The sequence below is a fragment of the Castanea sativa genome, chromosome 11, assembly GCF_040712315.1.
Source record: "Castanea sativa cultivar Marrone di Chiusa Pesio chromosome 11, ASM4071231v1".
NCBI classification, from domain to species: Eukaryota; Viridiplantae; Streptophyta; class Magnoliopsida; order Fagales; family Fagaceae; genus Castanea; species Castanea sativa.
In genome coordinates, this window is record NC_134023.1 from 56068144 (window position 1) to 56084477 (window position 16334).

The following is a 16334-nucleotide window of genomic DNA, read 5'->3' on the forward strand; positions in this document are numbered from 1 at the left end:
ACACTCAATGTCAAACTTACCCCAAAGATGAAAATCTTTTTATCATTATTGGATGATCGTTGCCACGTTGGTTTCTCTGATTGGGAGAGTACAAAGAAATGGTGTTTGGGATCTAGGGTGGCAACAGCAACATCGAGATTTTTGGAAAATTTTGAAAATTAGAGAGAACAGAGGAGAGGACTGAAGAGTGAAAGTTGGAGAGAGAAAGATATGAGCAGACAAAATAAATATTGAGAGAAAGAAGGAAGGAGAGTGAATTAAAAAAAAAATCCCTAAGTGACGCAATGACGTGGAATTATTTTATAACCATTAGATTAAATAGAGGGCTAGGATCAATCTCTCAACCCTTAAACCCTTTTCTTTTCTCCTTGTTTTGTGCGTATCGTTGACTTGACAAGAAGACAAGTCTGCTCCACTCACTCACTCACTCTCTCTCTCTCTCTCTCTCTCTCTCTCTCTCTCTCTCTCTCTCTCTCTCTCTCTCTCTCTCTCATTGCAATTGCAATTTGCATGCAACTTGCATGCAACATTGCAACCTACGTACTATTTAAAAACAATTGGTACTTCCCTCCAAAAAACTAACACTCAATGTCAAACTTACCCCAAACCTCCACCAATGGACCAATCGGGTCCCTGCCAACAACTTCCATTCCACTCAATCCCACTGATCCTTCTCACAAGAAGGTCATCATCCCCGTGGTGTCACTTTTCATCCTCTTCATCATTGTGGCGCTTCTCTTCATTTTCAAGAAGAAGATCGTCTTATTCTTTCGCATGAGGAATATTAATAGGACTACAATCCCACCACCACCTGTGGGGGAGGAGGCACCACAAGTAGTGGTCCACATTGCATCTAGCAATGATGAGAGCGAGGAGGAAGAGGAGAAGGAAGAAGTGGTCATTAAGGGAGCTCATGTTGTGAGGGTTTTTCTTTTTTTTTGCTTTTCTTTTCATTTGTTCTTTTTTTTTTTTACCTAGTTAGCTCGATCGGTCTTATATATATATATATTGTGTTTTGTTTGTGTGTGTATGTAATGTAATGTAAGAGGTCTTTGTGTTTGATCGTGAGTATTGTAATGGTTTTTCTTATAAATAATGTATGTATTGGTTTTTCTTTTCTTATAACACTTCTCTATATGTTAGTGATATTGAGTAACCTTGAATTTGATCAAAACGTTTGACACTCAAACAACCAAAGAGGTTTCTTCAACTTATCTGCGGCAATTACAGTTCAGTGATGCTTTGCCTTTGGCCTAAATATATATTGGTTTGAACCATTCAATTGATTATTCTAAACAAGATTGCAGGATTGAAATCATATTTGCCTGAGTTAGTTTGCCTCATATTCTATTAGTGCCACTTTGTAAGAGACATTGTTTGGAATTTCATTTAATTTTGTAATATTATAATAGCAATGGAATTGGATTGCTGAAAGGATTAAAACAGTAATATACTCACAGCCAAAACAAAATTAGTGTAATTTAACTAGGACGAATGCGTAGGCCAGAAATATACTCAAACACTGCATCTAAATATATCAAAAGTCTAATGTATACAACCAAATACATCAAAAGTCAAATGTACTATAACCAAATACAAATATAGAAGATAAATCCATTTAGCTGAAGAACTGAATTAATAGTTTTCAAAGCCACAATTCACCATCCTTATTATAAACAAAAGATATTGCCCCAAGTGATTTGTTAGATTTATGCAAAAATAGCCTTCTTAGAACTGAGCGTAATCCTTTTCCAGACAACATAAACAAACTGCCCAACAATCAAATCAGCTGGAACAAGGTATCTACAACAATAATAGATAAGTGAGGATCACTCCATGCATAAAATGAAGTTGACACGTAAACAGAGCAATCAACAAAATAAAATAGCAACATAAAACCATACTTAAAGATACTCAAGATAGAGAAATGCAATCCCCCCCCCCCCCCCTCTCCAAAGAATAACAACATAAAACTATTCACTAACAAATTTTTCACTCTCTTCACAAACTCAACTTGAGCATTGTTTCTTCTGATCAAAAGCAAGATAGCCTCATCAGACATGACATTGCTGCTAAATTCAACAGCATTTCAAACAACTGATGATTCCTACTCTCAAAGGTAGCTCCTTCATAACATGTCACCTTGATCATTTTACCAGCCTAGCTCAAGTGGAAAACTTATTTCTCTAAGAAAATAGAGAAACTAATGAATGAATAAATTTATCAATGAAAAAAATCATACAATAAGCAAACACCAGCAGAAGACATAAAACACAAAGCTGGATTAAAATTTTTCAAAAATCTTCAATGAGAGACACACCTTAAGTTGTCCTCAACCAGAATAGAGTACTAGATCCAGCAGAAAAGCCTGCAGAAAAAAAATATTTCAATGTTAAAAACAAAATTTTGCCTTCTAATCCTACACATTTATAGATAAATTGAAAAAAAAAAACAGTTCAAAATTCTATTATTAGGTAACACGGATCAAAGTTGTCTTAGCTTACACAAAGCACATAGCTCAGACAATAAGTCAACTACTAGAGCTTCTAGCTTCCTTCAAAGATTGAACAGACTATTAACACAGCAGTGTAGCTTGATAGGTCCATGCCTTTAAGGAGTTTCATTCTAACACAGCACATGTATAAAGTAAAACACAGGCAGATTGGCTTTGATTTTCTTTCAAGTTCAAGAAGCATCATGTGTCATTCATTGCTAAACAAGACCAAAGACTCCTGGCACATATCACCAGCAAAATAAAAATATTATAACATTCAAAGAAAGTCACCATTTTTCCCAAGGTAGTAGGGTGCATTCATCTATACATAGGATGCATAAACATAAGTTAGCACATTTAGTCATTGTTAGCATCATTGAGCCATAACGTTCATTATAGAGCCAGGATATCGAGCACCAAGAGAATCACATAGCTTAATTATTTTCTATTTAAGCCAGCTTCTACTAGATAAATAGAAATTTACTAATTCCAAAATATATATAGTACTCCCATCTCACTCCAGCAAATCCCAAAAAAACAATACTTGCCTTGTGCATCTGGATATACCCAAAGAAAAAAAGTAAGAAAGTGTGAGAAAACAAACCTGGAAAGGAAGCTAAGACTGATCAAAGCAAAGCTCAATAACTTAGTCAAAATCCATCAAAGATCTGCAAAGCAAAACTTGCAAATTTAAAAACAGCAACCAGAATTTTCCTTATAAAGAAAGACTATTAGAAGCAGTTAAAGACCCAAAATTTTCTCAGGAATTATGTTGAGAAAACTTTAGTAGAAGATGTGAAGGTAAACAAACAAAAACAAAAAGGTAGATTTGAAGGCGGGTGGAAGAAACAGAGAGATCCGTACCTCTATGAAAAGTACCTTAACAAAGACACAAATCTTAAACTATAACAATATTCAATCAATGCAAATTAATTACATAACCAGGGCAATTAGGACATTCTGCATAGCAAGGAAGGTTGTTTTGAGAAAGCTTACATTGTATGTTTCCAAGAATTGTTCATTTCCAACTGCAACAAACCTGTAGATTCATGTGAATATTGGTGAGATGGAAAGATGGTGATACATTTTGCAGTATTATTAGCCGAAAGCATGTGATTTTTATGATGCGATCCCGTATGAATATAAGATAAAAAGGCATGATTTTACTATACTCCAAAATAATACTTAAGAATTTTTTGAGAAATTGATGGGACTTTCTCAAGAGCTTGTAGGAGTAGGCCTTGTAAATCTATCACCTTACCAGTCAACATTCAGTAGCTCAAGCAATATTGGTAACCCCAAAGTCAAACGATCGAGTACAAGTCCCATTTTGGATTGGGCTTTAAGCTCCTAAGCGTTTCAAGTAGACCCATTGAGCTAGGACTTGGGATTGGGCTTGTCCCAGTTGTAAGATCTCTTGCTTCTGGCCTTATAGCTCGCGTCAAAATCTTCCCGTTTTGACATATCCGTAGCTAAGCAAAATGTGTCACTAAAATAAGGCCATTTCATTTTCTACAAGAGTAACAACATACAAAAGAAAAAAACGCAATGTATGTAGTGTTGACTGTAAACCAAAGACAAATCCGATTTTGGCCCCCGGTCCGATTTTTAAAACCATGCTAGCCTTTTAATGATATGTAGCAATCAAATGCTAGTCTCATCTAATGATTTAAAAGGCTTTTCGTTTAAGAAAAAATAATTCAAAAGCAGCCATAATTTTTAATGAGGAAATTGTATTATAACATAAAAATAATTTTTAAGGGTTAAATTTTAATTAGGGGAAAGTGCAGGAACTTTGGAAAAACAAAAACTGGAGGGTTGGCGGGTCTATTTTCATTGGACCTTTAAAGTGGACTTGTTAAATTTTGTTTTTGGGCTTTTCAATTCGGATTAGGCCTGGGTTTGAATTTGAATATACAAAGTTGGGTTCAAAATTGGGTTTGTTAGGTTTCAGATTGGGCTTTATGGGGTTCAAGTCTTGGGCTCCTGTTGGGTTTGAGTTGAGTATAATATGTAATGGGATCAAGAACATTAAAATCATTTAAATAATTAAAAACAACCACTGTGGAAAAAATAAATCTCATAAATAAATATTAATAATTCTTAATACGGTTTCATCCTCAACCCTAAACAAAAATTTAGCTATTCATGTTCATTGAAAAAAAAAAACTAAATATTTAACTAAACAAATAAAATAAAATAAACAAGAAAATAGTCATTGTGCTGTTATGAGGAAAGACACAAAAACTGCACAAACACCTGCCTTTTCTCTCTATTTCCTGTTCAACTTAAAAAACCAGGCCCACATCAAAGATGTAATTAGGACTCTAAAGCCCACTACGGTTTTCGTTTGTTTTTTTTTTTTTCTTCTTCTTTTCTTTACTTCAATACTGAGCTGGACCTCTTCAAGGATTGGTACTTCGGCTTGACAAGCAGCCCACTTCGTAGTTTCACATGGTCATGTGAGTGAGGATAGCTTCTTCTTTTTTCCTTGTCTTCCACTAATTCTCATTAGCATGTAAAGCCTCTATAACCTACAAAACAATCATAGTCTATAAACAATCACAAAATAACATAAAAGTAAACCTAAATATGCAAATATGAGACTACTTTATTGTATGTATTTCAGGCACATCAATTTCCACTCCCTCTTTATTGTAAGAAGAAAAAAAAAAGAAAAAAAAAAAAAGCAAAACAAAACAAAACAATATGCAAAAGACTTTGATTAAGTTATGAGATTAATAACTAACATTGATTTAACTGGAAGAACTGAGCATATCAAAAAAAAAAATTTGGAAGAACTGAGATAAGTAGTCTAAAGTACCACATCAGTTAGTTAGTTTATAAGTCTCGCTAGTACTTACAAAGGTTAGGTCCTTTAGAAAGTGCTACTGTTGTAAGTCTTGTCTTTCCACTCCCTCTTTTCCCATTCCCTATCTTCTGTTTATATTATCTCAAGAAAAGAAGAAGAAGATAAGTGGTCTAAAGTACCACATCAGTTAGTTAGTGAGTGAGTCTTTGATTTATAAGTCTCGCTAGTACTTACAAAGGTTAAACTCTTTTGTAAGTGGTAGTGTTGTAAGTATTGTCTTCCCACTCCCACCTTTCCCTTTCCATGTATTCTCTCATTCCCTGTATTCTGTCTATATTATCTCAAAAAAAGAAAAAAAAAAAAAGATAAGTGGTCTAAAGTACCACATTGGTTAGTTAGTTAGTGAGTGAGTTTTCGGTTTATAAGTCTCGCTAGTACTTACAAAGGTTAGGCCATTTTGTAAGTGCTAGTGTTGTAAGTATTGTCTTCCCTCTCCCTCCTTCCCCATTCCCTGTCTTCTGTCTATATTATCTCCACACAAAAAACTCCTTAAACTGTGGGTTCCAGTTAGCTCAACTAGTAAAATTTCTGATAATTGAATAAGAGATCTAAGCTTTAATCCCGCCAATACTAAGAAAAACTAATTGGTGTTTTAGTTTGATGATAAAGAGCTATCATCAAGAGTAGACGCCATAAGTTGAAACTCTCTCCCAAAAAAAAAAAAAAACCTAATTAAAATTTGTACTTTTTGTCATTTTGGTTCCTTACATTTTAAGATTTTTCATCTTGGTCACTTCTAAGTTTTTCTTATCTTAAATTTTATAATGATATGATTTGCTTCAAGGGGAAAAAAAGTAATGTTAAATAGTTGACATTGCATAAATTCAGAAATTCTTTTTAACTTTTAATTGTTGAAATTTTAACAATACCTTATCAAAGAGCACAAATTTTCAATACTTACTAATAAGTGAGAGCTCAGCCTAGAAATGCGAAGAAATTATTCATATCTACGGAATGACCCTTCCCTCTTCTCATAGGAAGTCACACACCTCTTGGCTTGAGTGAAACCCTATATCAAGCGCTCGATGGGCTTTTTGTCAAATAAATAATGTTGCTTTTACGGTTGGTTTGTTTCAATTGTTGTATCGGTTGGTACTGGTTTTGAATATTGCAAAATCAAAAGTCTCAGTTTGGGGCAAAATTCATTTTCACACTGATCGGACCCGACCAATTTTAGAGCTAAATATCTTGTTGGAACACACTTGGAAAATTTTATGATCATTATTGTTGGAAAGGTTTTATTTTATTGGTGGAATCAAAGCTCTGACAATTATGGTAAAATTTTCATATTGATGGTTTAATTCTATTCTACATTGCTATGGATGCAATTAAAAATTTACATATATATATATATATATATATATATATATATATATAGTATAATTTCGAGCATTCATGCTCTCTAGACCCAATTTGAGTTTGGGGCATGACAGTTGCTATCTAAGGATTTGTTTAGAAATACTCATATAGATTAGGATATTAATTTTGTATATTTTATATTATTACTGTTTATTCAAAATTTTAATATAATGAGAAATCCTTTATATTGTGCTTTTTTTATTTTAAAATTTTGTTCTTATGTGCAATATTTTTTCTAGGTTAAATGTAGCATTGTGTGCAAGTTGAAGTTGATAGGTTAAGGTAAAAAATTTCAACCTAGCCAAGATTAATGTTACTTCTTACAAATCAAAGTCCCCACGCTTAATGTTGTAAACTGACAAATAGAAACAATCCTATGTATAGAATCATAGATCACCCAATAACACTTATTTGTTAAAACTGGGTCCATGGTCTACAGTCTACTAATATCTGGTGCTCAAATTGTGCAAATCCAACCAATGATTAAAGGAGTATTTCAGTGAGCTCTTCTCCACATCAAATCCGACCCAATTAGATGGTGTTTTAGAAGCAACTCCATGGGTAGTGATAAAGGCTATGAATGAGGGGCTATTGGGGGTTTTCACCAAGCAGGAAGTTGATTTAGCACTCAAAAAAATGGCTCCATTAAAAGCCCCGGGCCCTGATGGTATGCCCCTTATTTTCTATCAACACTATTGGAGCTTGATTGGAGATGATGTGTCCTTAGCTGTGCTGTCTTGCTTGAATTCAGGTACACTCCTTGCTGGTTTGAATCACACCTATATTACTCGTCTCAAAAATAAAAATCCCTAGAAGAGTAATTGAATTTAGGCCTATTGCTCTTTGTAATATCATTTATAAATTGATCTCTAAAGTGTTAGCTAACCGGCTGAAAAATCTTTTACCTTTTGTTATATCAGAATCCCAAAGTGCTTTCCAATATGATAAAGCTATTTTTGATAACATAGTAGTGGCTTTTGAAACACTCCATCATATGAAAAATAAGAAGATTGGTAAAGAGGGGTATATGGCTATGAAGCTGGATATGAGCAAGACATATGATAGGGCAGAATGGATTTTTATAGAAAGCATGATGTGGAAGATGGGCTTTCATGAACGGTGGATAGGTTTGATGTTGATGTGTGTCCAATCGGTTACCAATTCCATTTTGGTAAATGGCGAACCAAGGGGGTTTATTCACCCAACTCGAGGAATTTGTCAAGGGGACCGTTTGTCTTCATATCTATTTTTGCTTGTATCTAAGGGGCTTAATGGTTTACTCCAAAAAGTCTTTGCTACTAGTGATATAAAAGGCTTCTTCCTATGAAAGAATGGCCCACAAATTCCTCATCTTTTCTTCGCCGATGACAGCTTGATATTTTGTAGGGCACAGATGAGAGATGTTGTTACTATACAAGCAATTCTAACTTAATATGAACTAGCTTTCGGCCAACAAATTAACTGCTCGAAGACAAATTTGTTTTTTGGTAAGTTGATCCTTGAAAATACAAAAATCTCTCTTAAAGAGTTTCTAGGAGTTTCGGATTTCAAGGAGTATAAAGCTTACCTAGGGCAACCAATAGTGGTGGGGAGAAGTAAAAAAGTGAGTCTTTCTTTTATCAAAGAGAGAATTTGGAGTAAACTTCAAGGGTGGAAGGAGAAATTATTATCTCAAGCAGGAAGAGAAGTGCTTCTGAAAGTTATTGTTCAAGTTATCCCTACCTTTGCTATAAGTTGCTTCAAACTACTAGTGAGACTCTGCCATGATATTGAAGTAATGATAAAGAAATTTTTTTGGAGTCAACGAGGAGATAGAAGAAAGATTCATTGGGAGAAGTGGGAGATCCTATGTCTATCGAAGTGCAACGGTGGGTTGGGTTTCAAAGAATTGAAAAAATTCAATGAAGCCATGTTAGCGAAGCAAGTGTGGAGGTTAATACATGATAATAATTCCCTATTCTATCGTGTCTTCAAGGCAAAATTCTTTCCATCAAGCGATATTTTTGAGGCAAAGGTTAAGTCAAGATCTTATGCCAGGCAGAGCATTCTTAGTGCTCTAAGAGTTATTGCTGATGGAACTAGATGGTGAATTGGAAATGGAGGTGGTACTGTGTTGTCGATACCCAACCACGATCGGCTAAGCGGAAAAAACTGCTGCTAGCGTGCCTTTGTTTAACCACTCGCTGTGGCGACAACTCCAATGCGCGTGAGGCCCCGTTGGAAGGCCCCTCTCAGATGATGCGCGTGTTTGTTTGCTTCGCGTGGAGCTTCGGGTGCTCTCTCTCTCTCTCTCTCTCTCTCTCTCTCTCGGTGGAGGAAGGTAGGTCTACCTCTGGAGTTATGGCAAGAATCTGGGTCAAATTTTAAGGGATTACAAAAGGTAAATGGAGTTGCCACCAATCATTGTGTTTTTCTAAGGTGTGATTGGTCACCTGTTTCTAGTTGATTTTATTACTGATCCTAGGTTAAGAAAAATTTTTTTTTTTCCTAATCTAATGTGGATGGCAAAAAATCTTGATTCTTAGGTCCGGAAGTTTGGTTACGTGTGGGGAAGGTATTAGGCACTGCACAACACTTGTCCGAGGACAGTCCTTTGGATTGATAATACCTTAATTTTAGGAGATTGACAGTAAAAACATGATTTTGGCGTTGGCTTTCGAGGCTTTGCATGCATAGAGGGGCTGTGAGGTTTGGCTTTTGAATAGGTGTGGTCCCAATCTACGCTTGCCTTAGGTGACACAGACTGTGACAATCACACCGGGATGGGAGAGCAGGTATATATATAAATACATTATGCACAATGCTAGCATACAGAGTAGAAAGGTAAATGCTTGCACCCCTAAAGCATGGCCTAAAATATAGGTGTAGGAAAATAAACAGGGGTCGCCATACTTTATAGATGAGGACGAATGGTACAAAGCATGATATACCTAACACAAACCATCTAAGGGAGAAAGGGAGGAGGAAGGAAGGGGTTTAAAAGAGTACATAACCAAAGGCAAAGCTAAACCTTAAACTTACTGAACACGGCCGCTCGGCCCGACCACATGCTTGCATCCAAGCCCTTTTTGCTTGCGCCTAGAAGATCGCACCCTAGCTCTATGTGTCCTCATTCCATGTGTGTACATGCAAAGGCAAAGACAAAAAAACCAGCAAACAAGCAATGGAAGGAAAATACGTAGATAGTAGCAAGAGGACGCAAGTGAACAAGCAAGATAGATATGGCAAGTACAGCATGTAACAAAGGCAGAAAAGCTAACCAACAAGCAAGCAGGAAAACAAGCAAGAAAGCAAACAAAATGTGGTGTTCACGAGGGACAAATGTAGGTTTGGATCGAATGTCCATAGCTTCATTGTGTTGAAGTATGGACGGCACACTAGCAAGCATGACTCATGCATGGACATGTAAGCAAGCGTGTAAAGATGCATAGAAAACCAGCGAGTGGCACAAACAAGCATATCGTCACACGAAGCGGAAAAAAGGGAAGGGTGTGCACGAAGAACCCGACATCAGGGTGATGCATCCCAAATGGTTACATCCAAACAAGGCCTCATGGGTGTCAAATGTAACCACACAATCACGACCTCACTAAGGGTGTCAAACGAGGCAAAGCCTAGAACAAGAGAGGCTAAAACAAGTATAAAGCATAGGCGCAAGCAAGCAAAGACATGCAAATAGGGTGATCCAAACCCAAGGTGTACGGACAATGACAAAGACCATGAGGTCTAAATTGGGTCTGAACCAATAGGCTAAAACACAAGAAAGAAATATAAAGTGACAAAAGGGCTACAATAGCACATGGTAAGGCAAATATAGCCTAGGTCTAGGCACTTAACATGGCATGGAGCGTACAAGCACACGAAAGATGGCATAAAGCATATAAAACATGTAAGCAAGGGAACGAGCATGTAAAAACCTAGATCCAAGCACAAGAGCATGTGAAAAAATAGATCTAAGCACACAAACATGTGAAAACATAGCTCTAAGCACACAAGCGTGTGAAAACATAGATCTAGGCATAGGCATGGCAACACGCATGTGAGCATGTGAAAACTTAGCACATAGATATGGAAGAACATGAATCCAAGCATATAAGCATGTACGAATGAAAATCTAAGCATAAAACATGGCGAAAAGCATACGAATACATAGATCCGAGCAAAGCATAACCATAGACATGATATCGAGCATGTGAGCACATAACCCTAACATCAACGCAAAGCAAAGAGAGGAACGAAACAAAGGAAACATGGCATAAAAACCCTAAGCATGTAGATCTAAACATATAAGCATGTAGAAACATAGATCTAAGCACAAAACATGGCATAAAACATAACAACAAAGAAATCTAAGCTAGAAATACACATAAAGCAAGAAACATGCTGAAGAAAACAATAAATCATGTTATTCAAGCAAAAATAGCAAGATAAATGCTAGAAAAAGATTTAGAAGGTTAAGGGTGTGGATGATAGCTAAAAAGGCTACATCCACACCCCTAAACCCCAAATCCAAAATGTAGAACCAAGGAAAGGAAGACTGGGTATAAAAGCAATACCTTGTGTTCTTGGTGAAGAGAAAAGAATCAAAAGACTTTGATGAGTTTTTGGAGTGTTTTTTGGTGTTTGGAAGAGAGAAAAAACATAGAGAGAAGCTGGGAAAAAGGGCTAATTTCAGAAAAATCGAATTTCGAGGTGGCGGCCCTTGGAAGGCCCCTAGCCTCAAAGGCCCTCAAAAAGTGTGGATCTAGATACCCTTGGAAATATCTTGGCTTCCTGATTCTGAAAAGATGTGGAACTTGAAAATCCAACGGTCAAATCAAAAGTTATGGCTCTCGAAAGTTTGCGGTGCATCGATCGGTGCGTCATCCCAATTTTCGTGATATCTCGGCCGTTTTAACTCCGATTTCGACCCATGAACAGTCCTTGGAATGAGGATTTGATAATATTCGCAATGACATTAGTTTGAACCCGTTCTGATAGTTGGATCAAAATTAGGGTTTTTGGGCCCACCCTAGATCGATTTCGAGTCAAACTTGGTTAAAGTTGTTAAAAATCTTTGAGAAGCTCAGGTTTGATGTAAAACTGTGAAAAATGTTGTTTCATGAGAGTTCAGACCACGTTTGACCTTCGGTCAAACCTAGGGCCGACTAGGGCATTCTGGTCATTTTAGCGTAAAAAAAGCATTTTGGGTGATCTGGCGCCCAAACCACGTTGTTCTAGATGTTATCATGGCCCCGTAGAGAGAAAATGATATTTGTGGATTTTCGGGGTCTAACACGGAAATCGAGGGCGGACAAAATACAATATCAACATGTGTTTCATGACAAATGGTTGCCTGGTGAAGGCTCTGGTAAGGTGATTTCTCATTGCAATATATTACCAAATAATGCTCTTGTGGCTAATCTGAGTGATGTAGATTCGGACTAATGGAATATGAGGCTGTTGGACCAATGTTTCTTGGTGTTTAAAGCTTAATTAATAAAGTCCATCCCTATGTGCTTGACTCGACAGGAAGATATTCTAATCCGGCCGAAGTCTAGGGATGGCATGTACTTGGTTAAGGTAGGGTACCAACGGTTGTGTGGTATGGAAGATAGAGAGGAGGCTTCGGGCTCCATTTCAGAGGAGATTAGAAAATTTTGGGCTAGTTCATGGAGGTTAAATGTCCCAAGCAAGGTTAAAACATTTGCGTGGCGAGCATGCACTAACTCACTTCCAACCATGGAAAATCTCATGAAGAGAAGGGTGGTTATCTTTATGCAACAACTGTACTAGTGAAACCGAAACAGCAGTTTATGCTCAACAAGGTTGTGAAAAAATTCGAGAGGTTTAAGGACACAAATTTGATGGATTGGTTGGGGCAGCAAGGCTAAGTCTCTCATTTATTGATCTCTTCGGCTTGTCAGGTTCAAGCTCAGCAGGTTTGGCAAGGTTCATTATGATATGCTGGTTTATATGGAATAGATGTAAAAAAAAAATGCAGGGTTAATGAGTCAGTAATTCCCTTAGCTAAACTCTCGGACCAGGCAGCTCAGTACCTCAAGGAATACCAAGAGCAGCAGGGGAAGCCTACTTTAAAACAAACCCCAAAGAGAGCAATTTGGAAGCCCCTTGATCCGAGTACTCTAAAAAACACTTTGATGGTGCAGTTTTGGAGGATCTGAATGTAGCAGGCATTGGTGTAATGGTTCGTATTTCTCTTGGAGAAGTCAAGGTAGCCCTATTCGAGATTATTCCCCTGCCTTCATTAGTAGTTGCATTGGAAACTCTTGCAGCGAGAAGGGCGGTTCACTTTGTAAAAGAATTTGACTTGCCAGGTTCGATCATTGAAGGTGACTCAGAAGTATCAATTTCGGCTATTGAAACTCAGTGTTTCCATCACCCATCATGTGGTCATTTGGTTAAAAACATTATGTCTTCAGTTAGTTCTATTCAGAACTACTCTTTCTCTTATATACGTCGGTAAGGCAATGCTTTGACACATGCTTTAGCCAAGAGAGCAAGATTGTCCTTAACTATTTCAGTTTGGTTGGAATTTGTTCCTCTGGACATTTATAAGCTTTATGTATATGATTTTTCATCAATAAAATAAATTGGCCAATTGGCCTGCTTCTAAAAAAAAAATGACTTCATGATTTTAGCGACTTTCTAGGTCCAGGTGATTAATCTTCTCTTCATTAATATATCAAAAGTGAATGCAATGAAAAATGGAAAAATTTGAAAATTTTAATAGCTATGGATATGAGTGGTGATTAGGAATGTTTTAAAGCACTGTGATTGGGTTTGGCATTAATGGGTTTCCCATGTGTGAAATTATTCTTGTGATTTTTTACTTTAAAAAAAAAGATATCATTTTAAAAAAATTGTTGCCAAGGTCACTATTCCGTAACTTACGTAAATAATATTACTAACGACAGTTAACAAAATGACTAATATCACTCATTTTTAAAACTTGAGAGATTAATAACATTCACTTGAAAATTGAGAGATCAATTTCGGTAAACTTCATGGAACAATAGAAAGTAGTATACCTTGGCCCTTCTTATAGGTAACTACGGCCCTTTCTATAGTGAAAAAATTAATGGATTAACGAGTCCATTTGTTAACTGATGACCTATAGTTTGTTCGTCTCTTTAAGGCTAGGCTGGACTGCCCACTGATTGGCATCCAAATTAGACTATAAGAACTCAAGATTCTATAAACTCAACTGGTACAGTTAGCTCAACTGGTAAAGTTTCTGATGGTTATATAAGAGATCCAGGGTTCAATCCCCGCCTACATCAAAAACTGATTGGTGTCTTGGTCTGATGATAAAGAGCTATCATCAGAAGCAGACGCCATAGGTTGAAACTCTCTAAAATAAAAAATAAAAACTTAATAACTTTGTATATACATTTCTTTTATATATATAGAAAGGTTTTGGTGTGCTAATGGGCTTTGTTATTTGTTTGTGAATTTAACTCTGGTTTTGGGCTTTGGTTCTATTTTATGAATTTATTTTTGGGTTTGGAGTGGGCTGATAGTATATTTTTATTCTGGACTTGGCTTGAGTTGAGTTTAATGAAGGATTTTTCAGACTGAATTGTGTAAGTTTTGGTTTACAATTGGGTATTGGGCTTTAACATGGTTTTTTTTACCCAACTAGACAATAAAAACTTGATTTAATATTTTTGGACTGGGCTGGAAAAAGAAAATTTTTATGTTTCACTTTTGGGCTTATGTTTGAATGTGTATCTAGGCTTGGGCTTGAGTTCTTTAAGAGCTTTAAGTGAAGTTTTAGGTTGGCTTTTATGGTGGAATGGGTAAAATTTTGATGTTGGACTCGAACTGAACGGGTATTATTAAAAATGGGTCAAGAGGTGGGCCAAGCTGGTGTGGACTGGGTTTAAAAGGAGAATTTTAAGTGAGATTGAGTTGGGTTTGATTTGAGTGGGCATGGGCCATGTTTTCTAATGGGATTTTCAAAATAGATCTTCAAGAGGATCTGGTTTAAGCCATTTTTGAAGGAGTGTGCATGGGTTGAGTTGGGTTGAGTTGAGTGGATTTTTTTACCCAACCCACCATGGTAGGTCAAAAAAATTCAACACAACTCAACCCATCACATAAGTCCAACCCAACCCACATGGGTTAGGTTGAACCCATGGGTTGGACAATTTTATTTTTATTATTATTACTAAATTGAGTAGAAAAAATATAAATATAAATATATTAAAAAACCCAAAAATTAGTATCAATGTAACTCCTTAAAGGCAAACAACACTAATGACTAAACAACAATAATAATTTACTAGGGTTTGTGTGAACTAATTGACTTTTATATAGAATAGGAAGAGCTAGTTATTTTAAAAAATTTATTAATGACATAATATTTTTTAAATATATATATATATATATATATATATATATATATATATATATGGATGGGTTGGGTTGGGTTTGACGGGTTTGAAATATTATGACCCAAACTCAACCCGACCCACTATCAAAAAAAATTTTGTAACCCAACCCAACCCACCGAGGCCTAAAAACTGACCCAACCCAATGGGTTGGGTTGGGTTAGGTTGGGTTGGTTTTTGTGGGTTGGCTGCACACCCCTTGTGAATTGGGCTGGTGTAATATTTAGTTGAATGAGAGCTCTTATAGCCTAATGGATCGGGTTCAACTTACAAAAAGCAATTCATAAGTATAGGTGGGTTTATTTTGGCACAATTGGGCATCAAAATCAAATAGTTTAGAACTTTAGGTATGGTTCATTCATTAGAGGAGGCAAGTCAGTGGGATGTTTCTTTTAGATAATTAGTTTTTTAGTCTTACAAAAGCAAATTGTAACAAAACCTGCTCATTTCATAGCTCATAGGTGTGTTGGGCCAATCTTGTAATTCTAAAATTGTATGGATGGAGGAAATAGGAAACTCCGCCATTCATTGCCGGCCTTGTGGCCAGTGATGTCTCCAATTTGTAGTTTTTGATTGGTATCAATACTAAAAGTCTGTCTTCCTTTGTCAAATAGTGGGAAGCATTGCTCCTAAAAACAACAACCATGGTAATTGGTGGTGAGGAAATGAAAAGTGTGACCATTACGCAATAAACACCCATGTAACAAGATAAATTATTTAGTCACATCAGTAGTGCCTAGTGTTCTTCCAAGTTAATAACATTGTGCCATATGTTATAATTTGTTGACTGGGATCCTAGTCAAGAGGGGTGTCCATAAGTCGGGTTGTGTCGGGTTGAAGAGTTTTTTTAACCCACCAACCCAACCCACCATGGTAGGTTAAAAAAAAATCCAACCCAACCTAAACAAACATAAACCATATAAGGAGAACTTAGGGTTTGCGTTTTATTTAGGAAGAGAGGCAAAAAAGTAAATATATATTTAAATTTTAAATATATATTAAATATAGGTAGGCTGGGTCGGATTAGACGGATTTATGAATCTTATAACCAGAACCCTACTCCACCTGTTGTAAATTTTTTTTTCATAACCTAACCCAACCTACCAAACCTTAAAATTAGGTAAGATCGGGTTGGTTTTGACGGGTTAGTGGGCTCACTGTATACCACTACAGCCCTACTAGTCACCAACATCGTCATAAAAATAACATAAAA

The 16334-nt window shown here is 36.4% G+C and overlaps 1 long non-coding RNA gene across 1 annotated transcript; it reads right to left on the bottom strand.

Annotated features, from left to right (window-relative positions):
- Positions 1 to 1611: 1611 nt before the first annotated feature.
- On the bottom strand, positions 1612 to 3148 carry LOC142615628 (uncharacterized). The gene is made up of 3 exons (XR_012840799.1): positions 3099 to 3148; positions 2321 to 2368; positions 1612 to 1803 (listed from the first exon to the last, which is right to left on the bottom strand). It is a non-coding gene; the product is annotated as an uncharacterized LOC142615628 (long non-coding RNA).
- Positions 3149 to 16334: the final 13186 nt, after the last annotated feature.